Source organism: Hippocampus bargibanti, linkage group LG12, assembly GCF_051943395.1.
Source record: "Hippocampus bargibanti isolate YZ-2025 linkage group LG12, ASM5194339v1, whole genome shotgun sequence".
Lineage (NCBI taxonomy): Eukaryota > Metazoa > Chordata > Actinopteri > Syngnathiformes > Syngnathidae > Hippocampus > Hippocampus bargibanti.
This window is the reverse complement of record NC_142745.1, coordinates 16,356,855-16,370,221: the sequence shown is the minus strand read 5'-3', so window position 1 is coordinate 16,370,221 and position 13,367 is coordinate 16,356,855. Positions and strand designations below refer to the sequence as shown.

Genomic DNA, 13,367 nt, shown 5'->3' with positions numbered 1-13,367 from the left:
GTGTATATTTGTGTGTTTGTGTGGGTTTGCGTGTGCGTGTTTGTTTGTTTGTGTGTATGTGTGTTTGTGTGTTTGTGATCAAATGAACCTCAGCGAAGCAAAAAGTCAAATTTGCTTCAGAAATGATTTCCGTTTACAAGCAGAGGACATTCCACGGCTCATCCTCCCCCCCCCCCCCCCCCAGTTTCTCCAGCTGCCCCACTCACTGCCCCCAGCTAGCAACAATGACCCTTCTGTGGAGAGAAAACGTCGGTTGGGCCTTCAGAAAAGCATTGTTTCGGCATTTGTCACTGCACTACTCATTAGCTCGCGGGTCACTTGGGCAACGGCTGACAGCTCTGTGCTTTGACGGCACTCGTGTGAAAGTAGTACGACACTTCCTCTTGGTAGCACAACGTCTGAAAGAAGAGTGGAAGGATGGAAGATTTCCATTTTGACAAATACTCTGGCAAATATGGAATGTGGTTGCAGGTAGATGTGCAAGTACAGAATGTTCCTGAACACTGTCTGGAAGCTCTTGAGCCACAGTTTTGTCTTTTAGATTAATATACTACCCTTCAGTGTATTTTACAGATCAGCGTGGTGTTCCACAAGGACACGTGTTGAGACTTATTATTTTGCTGATACCGGACACACCCTCTTAAAAGTTTCATTCTCTTTAAATGATTCATTTCACCTGGAAATGCTCTCATCGGGAATCAAAGGTTGCTGAAATATAAAATCATGTTGACTCTGTATCTGACATTGCATACTGCCGTGTCAACCACCACAGACCATGGGGTCTGTGTTCTCCACAATCTCGTTCCTGTGTCAGGAACTTGGTGCCACCCCAAGACCAGAGTCAGCAGGCCTGTTAAACCATTGAGCTAGCTAATTGCTGAAGCAGTTTTAAAGATGAAATCCACATTGTCCATTCCCATGTGACTTTAAAACACAAAGATTTCCATCACAGCGCTTCCCTCCAAGATTCATAACCACATCGCGGCGTGACTTCTTCCAGTTCTGATGTACACAAATCACGAGTTTTGGCTTTCGACAAACGAGCTCCGACACGTTCTCGCGCCTGAACCTTGCTGACTAATTTCTGGATGCGTGTGCCGAGATGAACCGCCTTAGCTTGCAGTGGAATGTCCCTGTGCGCTGACGGCCATTATGGATATGTTCACATATCAAGAAAATGGCTGGTGCCTCCTAGTCCAGGTCAGGCTTATTTTTAGAAACGTAGATTTGTCTATGGTCTTTTTGTCCATTTTTTAAGCGCAAAAAAAAAGACAATTGTAGGAAAACTTGTCCAATGTAAATTTCTCCACTGTGAGACTAATAAAGGCATATCCAATCCAATCCAAAATGTAGTCAATAAGACTTCATTAAGGGTGGTTTGTCTGTTCCTTCTGCCATATCTTCTTGCAGTTCATTTTCACATTAAATTGAGTTACCTTGTCATTGCCCTCAACTCCTGAAGTGTGGTGGAAGTGGAATTTATTTCCACTTTCCCTCTGGGCGGGTTGTAACGCGGAAAGTCATGCCTTTTTGTGTTCCTTGTGTGTTTACATACTTGGCCAATAAATTCGATTCTGGTAATTGCCGTTATCAACAAATGTCAATAGATGGCAACAAAACAGAGAAGTGATCACAGATTGTGGTTTACTGATGGTTTAACCTAATATACAGTATAGGAAGTTAAACAAATTATTTAGGAAGAAGGAGCAGTTAACTTATGGTGTTCCGTGCTACTGACAGCCAAACAATTCAGGGCGTAGTACGCCTTTCGTCCGTCGTCAACTTGGATAGGCTGCAGCAAATTTTCAGGGTAAGTGGTGTGGAAAATGGTAGGATGGATGACAGATAGAAATGTTTCAAAGTGCACTTGCCGCACAAAAAAAAGTGTTAAAATTGATCCACGTTCACGCTGACAGGTGAGTCCGTGCAGCTTTTGGGAGATGAAAGGCTTTTGGGCAAGTGATAAAAGGACTCCTGCTTGGACAAAACAAACAGTTTCGGGAGTGAACAGAGTAAAAAGCTATTCTCCATCTTTTGGGGGGAGTGAGATCAGATGATGTTTGGGAGCCTTTTACCGAGCGAGTTGCTTGTTCTGTAGCCACAAAGGGACATAAGCCTTCTTGTGCCGGTCCCAAGCCCGGATAAATACAGAGGGTTGTGTCAGGAAGGGCATCCGACGTAAAAGCTTGGCCAAAACAAACATGCGGATCAAACCTCTAAAGATGGAGGACACTGATTTGCTGTGGCGACCCTTTGAAGGGAAAAGCCGAAAGAAAAAGAAGAAGAAGATCAGATGACATAATGGAGATTTCTACACACCCATGCCTTGACCTACATAAGACTCTTGGAAAATAAACGCCCTTTCAATGTTGAGTAAATGTGTTAAAAAGTGGATTGATACTGACAAGTGACTTGATCGAACAGGTCACGTAAGATGTACAAAACTTTGTGACGATTTGCATACAAGCATCGTGTGAAATTAGCGCCTGTGCGTCAAATCAAATTGGCATGATTTGTAGCTTCTCCAGTCGTGACCTGAAGATCCACAGCTACAACACACCATATATACATAAAGTGTTCTTCTGTGGCATAACACGTCGTCAATTTAAGATTAAACCGAACTCTTACAAATGCCCCAGGACGCATATTTAAAAGATGTGTTTGAAATGCAAATGAGTGCGATTAACTCTGCGAATTATCCAACGAGTCGCTGCAGCTGAGCTTATGCGGCATCTGCATTTTCTGCCAAGCTTAGTTGAATCGTCATACAGGTATCAAGCATTTTTGAAAAATTGTCAGTTCAATGTAGTTGGCGCAACGTCATGCATGTTATGGGGGACGGGGTGTAGCAAAATATAAAGAAGACATAATGAAAAGACAGAAGATTCCAAAATATGTCCTGATATTGTGAATATCGCATCACATTTATGATCGAAAAATCAAGAAATACAGCTTTGGCGACATATTGTGGCATCTATTGGTAGATTCAAAATCCCTCTCCAAAATGATCGCAAACATACATTAATGTTTCAGGAATAATTTGTCCTGGAATATACTACCAGAAGTATTAAAAGATATTTTGTTGTTGGATTGCCAAATGGTCCGAAGGGTTCTTTTGTCATGCAAAGGCATGCCGAGCTCCTGGTTGTCTTCGAATTTGTGCTGCTGGAACGCAACAATGCCATTCCCGGCAGCAACATAAGCCAGGTCGAAAGCAGCAGACTGAAGTCGTTTTCACTGGACCCCTTAGAATGAGGAGCACTTAAGACTTTACAAACATGTAAATCTGTCACAAGACACACACAAAAAAAGCAAGAGTGCACCAAGTGGCTGTAAAAAGTTCCGCAAGAGAACAAATGACGACATCAAACAAATCATTAGCAAAGTGTAAAAGAGAGTCACAGATGAGGAAACGCAAGTTTTGGGACTTTGTTCGGAACAAACAATTGCACAATACTCAGCAGACGAGGCCTCCAAAAGGGTGCTCGAAAGTCGACGATTCTGCTGCGTTTCCTTCCGCTTTGCTAAAAAGACTTTCTATATATCAGGTCTGTCCTCCAAAACTTTGCTTTGGGTTGAAGCTAGCTAGCTTCAACCCAAAGCAAAGTTTTGGAGGACAGACCTGATATATCATCGACTGGCTGTCCGAGGATCAACAACGTGATTGCGAGGCAGTCAGAACTCAAAGAGAGAAAAAAAAGGCCACACAGGGCCCATTGCATCATAAACCATGACTCACTACAATGAGCGTATGTTGGATTCAGACTAATTTGGATTCTTTGGAATATCATATCACAGAGTAAACAAAGTAGGATACGCCTTTGGCCCACAGGGAGAAAAAAAAACGCTGAGAGAGCGAGTGAAAGAAAGAAAGAAATTGAGAGGGGGTTGAGGGCTGAAAATTACATGACATCATATGTCATGGTTACATGTCCAGGCTATGGACTAAGGTGTCCCTTGACTGGCTGACAATACATCATGTTTTTTGGGGTGTTCTGTTTATCTATTCATTCATTCATTCATTCATTCATACCTTGCTAATACCACATACATTAATTTATTAATGTATTAACCGTTTACAGACGATTGGGTCAAATTTGATACACTAAAGATAAGTGCTTATAGATCGAAAAAATTAAAGGTAGCAGTTCAAGTGCCGATTGGAACTGATGCAGCACAAGTTACATGTCCCTTTAAAACAGGTTATGTGCAGCTTTGCCTTTAAGAGCGTCAGTGACATCATCTCCTTCTTACGCCACACAACGTGCGCTCCTCCATCTTCAAAGCACCTTCTATTTATCGTCATGGATCAAATATCACGTAAGTATATGTTGTGACGATTTTATGAGCTATTCAGAAGAGGTTTACCTTGATACTGAAATACATAAACTAACGCTAACGTGTTTATTTACCAAGAAATATTAAAAATAAGTTGTTTCCCGAATGTAGAACATTCGGCGTGCTAACGCTATTTTCATGATCACTCCCACCCCAACCCCATCCCTCTTCAATTGCTGCTGTGGACTGCAAATTTCCCCATTGCGGGACGAATAAAGGTATTCTGATTCTGATTCTGATTCTGACTGGGTACCCGATGCGAATAATTGTAAGTGAATGGTGCGTTTTACACTAATAGCTGTACCTCATAGCTTTGCATTCTCAATATAATTATTGAAACGGAGGTCCATATGTTTTTTTTGTTATCTACTAAACAGAAATTAGAAAACTTAAACATTTTCATCATAATGTCTGGTACAAATTTAACACTTCCTATTTCCAAAAGACCGTGAAATATGGTAGGAGCAGGTGCAACACTTACAAGTTTATGTGAAAAAAAATACAGGAAAAGCTAAAAGTCTATATTTTATTTGGGGATCAGAGCATTGAGATCAAATGGTTAGTTTGGTATAGTTTTTGCTTTTTTGAATGTTGCTGTGCCCATATGTTTTTCTAAAATACCCATGTACTGTATATCTTTCCAGATCCTGATGAGAATGAAATAGATGACCATGTTGATGAAGACATTTTGGCATCGGACAGTCGTGACTGTTGCATTGATGAACTATCACTATTCAAATATTTTCAAAGGATTTTCGATGAAAAAATGATGGATATTATTGTTGAACAGTTGAAATTATATGCAATGCAAAATGACATCAATAAGTCCCTGTGTCTCGCCAAAGAAGAGCTTGAGAAGTGGCTGGGATTGATATATTGTTTCTCAATCTCAAAATGACCAAACACTCGGATGCATTGGGCTTGAAAGCTATCTCCAATAACTGATTATGCTGCAGAATGTACTGTATGTCAAGGGATCACTTCGAAATTATAAAAAGGAACTTGCTTATAGCAGACAACACAAAACAAGGAACTCGGGAAAGGCCAAATTATGATCCCTTGCACAAAGTAAGGCCAATGATAAAAGTTTCAAGAATTACCCAAGTCACAGAGTTTGTCAATTGATGAACAAATTGTACTCTATGAAGGTAGATTTACACTCAAGCAGTATCTACCAAATAAACCAATGAACTGGGGGTTCAAGTTGTTTGTGCTGGCAGGTTATGATGGCTACATGTATGCATTCCATATACCGGAACGTTAGATCCAGTCAGTGACTCCAAGGTTCCCGATCTGAAAGTGACCTCAAATGTTGTGCTCCATTTGGCTCAAAACATCCAACCAGGAAACAATCATTGATTGTATTTTGATAATTGGTTTACATCTATCCCCTTACTCCAACATTTGGCAACAAGAAAAATCTGGTGTTGTGGCACAGTGAAGCTCAATCGATTGTTCAGCTGAACCACAGCTAAAAGACATTGAGGTTCTTTTCCCGCCGATGATACAGTATTCGGTTTGACAACATAGCTCATGTTCCATATGTTGCAAAGAACTGCAACAGGTGCAAGCATGGCACATGCTCGGTGAAAACTAATATTTACAGCAAAAAAATGCAATGTAAATCTTTGTTTCAATCATCACAAGAACTGCTTTGCATTATTCCATGGTTATTAGCTAGTTTTCTTTATCTGTAAAGGAACTGTGTATTTTTATGTAAACATTTTATGTAAATTATGTATGTATTTTATGTAAATATTTTATGTATTTTATTATTTTAATAAAAAGATGTCATATGGGTAAAGGTCTAGTCTTTGAAGTTGCACTTGACATATGTTCCAAAAAAGGCACCCACTCAATATAGGTGACGATGACGATTGTGTCAAATTAGGCACAAATTTTCTTAGGCTCAAATTTTCTACATTATTGAAAAATAATAAAAAAGGAAGCTACTAGTATGTTATTATATCCATCAGTGACCATAAAAACTGAACAGAAAAAAATTCTAAGTAGAAAATAATTCAGGCAGTAAAGGGTTAATTTATTAATTGTTGATTTATTTGTTTATTTATATTGTGATTGTTGGTTATTTGTTTATGTATTTATGTATTTTTATTCATTTTCTTGTTTGTTTATTTATTTAGATGGTTATTTATTTATCCATCCATCCATCCATTTTCCGTACCGCTTATTCCTCATTAGGGTCGTGGGGGGTGCAGGAGCCTATCTCAGCTGTCTTCGGGCACGAGGCGGGGGACACGTGAATTGGTTGCCAGCCAATCGCAGGGCACACAAAGACAGTCACTCTCACACTCACACCTATTTATTTATGTGTTTATTTATTTTCGTTTTTGTTTGTTTGTTCTTTATTTATTTAAACTACAGGTACGATTTGACCACCACATTTGCAGTCTTTTGGCACAGAAAGATCGCACAAACCACTGGTGAGGCATGCAAATCTGCTTCAACATGAATACAGATATACCTCGGTTTACGAACCCCTGGCTTACGAACATTTCGGTTTACGAGCGTTACATTTATGAAACTTTTACCTTGGCATACGAACTTTTCCTTGGCATCCGAACTTTTTTCATACACGGAGCTGCCCCAATAAGTGATGTGTCTTCTAACAACAAAATGGCAGCCGACTGTTTTTGTCCTCTATTCCATGCCCCCAGTCTTCGGTTATAGCCACGTGATTGGTCAAGAAAGCAGCAGTGAGGGGGGGTCGTTTAAACATTAAAGAGACAGGCAGACGACAGTGAGAGAGAGTTTCAACTTTGATAGTTCAAAGCCTGAGTGTAGACTGCAAGGTTAAAATATCCCATCAATCAGGCTGCACAAACAACCCGCACAAGCCATCTGTACACTTGCCCTTCAAAAAGCTATGAGCCCAGCTAAGCAGAACACAATTGAGGAGGAACTAGATACAATCATCACAGAGAAAGCATCTATAAGGGATCATTCCTCAAGATGGTGAAAGAAGAAGGTTACGTTCCTCAACAAGTGTTTAATGCTGATGAAACCGGCCACTCCATTCCATCAAGCCATCAATGACCATCACAAAGGTAAATAAAACGACTTTATTATACTGTGCAGTTTATTTCTTTAAGTATAATACCAATGCACATTTATTATACATAAAATGAGATATATTTTGTGTAGTCTTAAGGCTAGAAAATTATGTTTTATGGGGATCTGGGAACAGATCATTCTCATTTTGATGGTTTTCTATGGGAAATAAATTTTTGGGATACACACTTTTTGCCTTACACACTGTCTGGAACCAATTAAGTTCATAAGCCAAGGTATCACTGTATTTGCCACCTTTTGGGAATGCATATTGCTGCCACAAGGTGGCAGCAAAACAATTTAAATGACGAAAATCCTAACACATCAAAATAAAATCGTAACAATCGTGGAATTCAACATCAACGCAGGTTCCCATGACACACACCAATTGTATGAGTGAGGAAACAATATTAAATAGGCAAGCATAAATGTACGTCACATCGCACATGCAAACTTATGTCATTTAATGCCATTCCCGAATGTATTCGGGTATTGAAAAGCATGACGTGGAGTGCCATTCCCGAATTTGTTCTGGCTTTTTGTTGTTCTCCTGCAGGGGGGTGCGTTTCAAGCTTCGGTCAGACATCTGGCAATTTTTCCCCTCCCACAAAAGGGCAACATTTACCTTTTGTACAGACACCCCCACTTTCAATGCAGATAACTCTACAACCAGGTAAACTCGAAATAAACTTTTAAGCACACACATTTCAAAGTCAAAGTCAGCTTTATTGTCAAATATGCTAATTTCAAGCACAGATAACTCTCGACCCATATAATTTAGGAATTAATTGTTTTTTTCTGTTGAAAGAAGAGAGTAAGGTTTCTAATGCTGTATTAAATGTTTATGTAGTCCTAAAAATCAGTATTCTGTGGGTCCTGCAATTTGAGTGAAAATGACAAAATTCCTGGCACTGCAGTGGACACATTAGCACATTGACTGGCATTGAATGAGTTCAGTGAAGGTTAAGACTGAATGTCTTTGTGTAAAAACGTAAAAAGGAATTGTTATTGTCCGTTTTTTTAACAATCAAAATGTTTGGTTTGGCAGTCAATTACTCATGTTTTGTTTTTTAATTTTAACTACTGTAATTTTCCGGACTATAAGGCGCGACTTTTGTCACAGGCTTGTAGTCTGTTTTTTTCCATGTCTCAGTGACTTGGTATGTTTTTTGTACTCAGACTTGTTAGCGACTGCTAATGTGTTGCTGCTGTGTTACTGCCGCATCTCAGTGACTTTTACTGGCATGTTTTTTTAAACATCCCTGTTAGGGTTGTGTTACGACTGTAAAGCTTGTTGTGTTACTGCCGCGTTACAGGCACTGTTTTGAAAGAAAAGTTAAGGTATGTTAGGAAAACGTTGAAAACTTTTTCTGTGTACCGTCTATCTTTATAAACATGCGGCTTATAGACATGTGCGGTTTATGTATGTACAAAATGAAAGGTATCCGACGTCAAAGGTTGGCCAGAAAAAACATGCAAATGAAACCTCTGAAGATGGAGGACACTGATTCGCTGTGGCGACCCTGAAGGGAAAAGCCGAAAGGAAAAGAACAAGAAATTGTTTTTCCTTTAAAATTGTACTGGGTGAGGATTATAATTAAGTGTGCTCTGTAGTCCGGAAATTATGGTGATAGCGAATAATTCCATTACAGTCAACCCTCGTTTATCGCGGAAGATACGTTCCAAAAATAGCCCGCGAGAGGTGAAATCCGCGAAGTATAATGTAGTCATCTTTTTTTAATTTATTTTTATTTTATGATGCAAAACTGTACATACGGCAGAATGAAACAAAAAATAAAGAACGGTGTTGTAAAACAATATTTTGCTGCTGTGCCTATTCGTCCTGACTCCGCTGCACTGTAGCGTCTTTTTCTACTGAAGGAGTCTTTCTCCGAGAGAAGAACATTGTTATCGGTAGTTGTTGGCACTCTCTTTTTCTGTCTTTCTTTTTTTTTTGAGAATAGAGAACAGTTCATGGAGCATTCTGCTCCATGAGCTGTTCAAAGCCAGTGTGTTTGATTTTATTCTGCTTTGTTTACAGTGTTGTTTGCAGTGTTGTTAGCAGTGTTGTTTGCAGTGTTGTGTCTTTTACTTTGTTTGTTTGCACATTTGCATGCGATTAATAATAAAAAATTAAAAAAAAAGTTTTTTTCCCCTGAGAAAAAATCCACGATGCACTGAAGCCACGATAAGTTAACCGCGAAGTAGCGAGGGATCACTGTATTTTGTCGCGAGTCAGTGTTTGGGGAAACAAAAACCAATCACTCTCCCAGGGAGCCGAAATGGGGCACCTGTCATGAGTGTGTGTGTGTGTGTGTGTGTGTGTGTGTGTGTGTGTGTGTGTGTGTGTGTGTGTGTGTGTGTGTGTGTGTGTGTGTGTGTGTGTGTGCGTGCGTGCGTGTGTGTGTGTAAGTGTGCGTGTGTGCGTGTGTGTGTGCCTGTGTGTGCGTGTGTGTGTGCGTGCGTGTTTTTAACCTGCTTTGCTGCATGTTAGCAACACGGCCTTGCAAATAACTTGACGAAAGCGATGGATGTGTTGGGAGGGGTCGGCAGTACTGCCGACGCTGCTGCTGTCACAGTCAAGACAAGGTCACCCATCTGTGCTCTCAGAACAATGGTGCAGTGCACCCATTGCAGTGTCTTTCTCTCTTGTGGCAAGACATGGATGAGCTGAATGGTTTGGTCAAACCGTATTCATCTTGCGGCAAAGGAATCGAAACAATTGGGATGTTACAAACATTGGGAGCGCTTGAGTTTCTGCCAAGAGTTAGTTTGTTTGAAAGGGTTGGAATTATGACGCTTTTATGACCGACGCAAGTTTCACTTTGACAGTTTAGCCCCGCCCCCACACTTATGAAGTCATGTCCTTTTTTGTGTTTTGTGTGTATGTGTGGATATTGCACCAATTTGCAACAGAGGTTATCGCAAGTCACTTTAAAGGACAACCAACATCAGTTTTTTGTATTTTAACTGACATCAGAAAAATGTTTTATAGCATCTAAAATACCCAAAACATGCAGTATATTTTTATTCAAATGCAAAACACCAATAAAAATGACTCAGTGTCCAATATCTGCAAAAAAATTGAGCTGCGAATTGGGCATTTTCAGAAAGTCCCGCCCCCAGTTTGTGACGTCACGCCAGGACGTCTTGCATTGCTGGAGAATCAAAACAATGGCTTCAGATTCTGAGAATATGCTATCTTGTTACACATCCAGTTATGAATATGATTCAAATAGTTCTGAAGAGGAAAGCATACGTGTTTGCAATCGATTAAAGAATTTATGCAGTGCCATTTTGAGGCAAAATTGGGGGGAAATGTATCACCCAAAAAGAGGCAGAAAATGGCGTCCAAGCTCCTGTTAGGAATTAATCAGCCCGTTTCCAAAGGCTGATAAATTCCTTCCATGGAGCTTGGTCGCCCTCTAATGGCGGCTTTTTGGTGCAACACGAGGTTTTCAGACCAAACAAAGTACCACCAAATGCATTGAGGTGATGCAAGGTATGTCCTTTCTCAGTCATGGGCGTTCCTTCAGTGACGTAGGGTGAGGACTCGTCTCCAACTCAAAAACAAGACTTCCGGAATATTCAGCGCCAGTCTTAAAATGTAAAATATAGCTATATGCGGTGGAATCTTTGTAAAATACGCTCAGTATAAGTCATTTGAAGCCATTTTACAAATTATGGACACAACTTGTCCGGAGACGTCGGTTGTCCTTTAAGCGGGTCAATAGGAATGCAGATCATCAGACATTAAATTAAAATGGTCATTTATTATTATCATTCTCATTAGTTGCGGTATAAATGGCAGTATGGCTACTTTACATGAATCAAGCCTTCATTATTTGTTGTTCAATGTTTAGTAATTGGCCATTTGAGGAGGGGGATGAATGTATTTTTTGTCTTGAATTGCAATCTGCAAAACTATGAATAATTCAAATAAATAAATAAATAAATAAATAAATAAACAAAATGTCAGCTGGTGAACTGTTCCGTTTAATTTTTGACCCGGGCCTTATTTGTGAGTTACAAATGAAACCAGAAAGTTAGTAAGTTGATGCTAAGGCAAGCTGACATTGTCATTATTATCATTCAAAAAAGTCAGTGTGACAATACTCATATCGAATCACTTTCTTAATCCAAGAAAGACTTTTTGAAGTTTGTGGAAGCCAAATGTTTGTGTTTGGATGACCGAGACCCCATTCAACACAGTTGGGACAATCTGCCCCAAAAAAATCCTCTACACACATCTGCCACAAAGTCTCCCAAACGTACAATTTTGCCTTCCCTTGTTGTGAAGAGGGCATCCACAACCGTTGGGCAATATTTGCCAGATCGATGCTGTTGTCAAGCAAGCCTTCAGGCCCATCAATGGAGGCCTGTCCGTGTGCAGGCTTCCGGGGGTGTGTGAATGGATTGGGCCATGACTAAGAACACAACTATGTGATACAGTGACCCCCCTCCTCCCACTACCCTCCTATAAGATGGAGGAAATGCAAATCAGGATACTGCTTCTTCCCTTTTAACTTCCCAGCCTGTGACTCCCAAGTCTAACATCCCTGTCCAAAAGATGAGTCTCTCAATTCCATAGTTTTCATTGTCTTCTTCTTTTCCTTTTGGCTTTTCCCTTCAGGGATCGCCACAGCGAATCAATGTCGTCCATGTCCGGTTTTGTGCATTCTCCTCTCTCACACCAGCTACCTTCATGTCCTCTTTGACCACATCCATAAACCTCCTCTTCGATCTTCTTCTCGGTCTCCTGCCTGGCAGTTCAAGGCTCAGCATCCTTCTCCCGATATAGTCATTCTCTCTCCTCTGGACATGTCCAAACCATCTCAGTCTGGCCTCTCTGACTTTCTCTCCAAAGCCTCTAATATGAGTTGTCCCTCTAATGTACTCATTCCTGATCCTATCCAACCTGGTCACTCCCACAGAAAACCTCAACATCTTCAGCTCTGCTACCTCCAGCTCTGCTTCCTGTCTTTTCTTCAGTGGCACTGTCTCCAGTCCAAACAGCATGGCTGTTCTCACCACTGTTTTATACACTTTTCCTTTCATCCTAGCTGAAACCCTTCTATCACACATCACACCTGATATTTTTCTCCAGCCGCTCCAGCCTGCCTGGACACGCTTCTTCACCTCTTTTCCACACTCTCCATTGCTCTGGACAGTTGACCCCAAGTACTTAAAATCCTCCAACTTCTTTATCTCTTCTCCCTGTAGCATCACACTTGCACTTGGATGCCTCTCGTTCACACACATATATTCCGTCTTGCTGCGACTGATCTTCATTCCTCTCCTTTCCAGGGCATATCTCCACATTTCTAGTTTCTCCACCACCTGTTCCCTGTTCTCGCTACAGATCACAATGTCATCTGCAAACATCATCGTCCAAGGGGATTCTTGTCTAACATCGTCTGTCAGCCTGTCCATCACCATAGCAAATAAGAAGGGGCTCAGAGCTGACCCCTGTCGGAGTCACACCGACAGCACACCTCACAACTGTCCTACAATCATGATACATGTCTTGCAGTTTTCATTGTACACTGAAGATATTTGGTTGTCAGTTCAGAAGATGAATATGAGGCAAAAATTGAGGAATGAAGTTTTTTTTCATGGCCCGGATTTGTACTGAGATGTTTAAAACAACTCTGGACAGAACAATTTGCCATTGTCGGCAGGTGCTTTCAAATCCACTATAGCGATTGCACAAATGTTGCCAAATTTATTTTGGATCTAAAACCCAAATTTCATCAGTATAGAACAACAACAACAAGCAGGGAACCGAGCCTACCGTTTCAATAATTGTGGAGGGGACTGCATGTGACCATGTTGGCACCTCCGTGTACAGGGCATCATTCCTTCCCCCAGCAGAAAATTAAGACAGACCCATGTCATCGCTGTTGGATGGAATCATATTTTTTCAGGAAATTATATGTTTTGAAACGTCAATATTT

General features: G+C 40.6%; 1 protein-coding gene across 6 annotated transcripts in view; it reads right to left on the bottom strand.

Moving 5' to 3' along the window:
* The window catches only part of arhgef10la (Rho guanine nucleotide exchange factor 10 like a), a 112,612-nt gene that overhangs the window by 98,548 nt on the left and 697 nt on the right, over nt 1-13,367 (bottom strand). The window contains exon 1 of one of the 6 annotated variants that reach the window (XM_089009921.1): nt 13,205-13,291. The exons of the other annotated variants lie outside the window; for them this stretch is intronic. The gene's annotated coding sequence lies outside the window, so the exon portion shown is untranslated. Of the gene's footprint in view, nt 1-13,204; nt 13,292-13,367 lie in introns of those variants that run through there. 6 annotated transcript variants of the gene reach the window in all.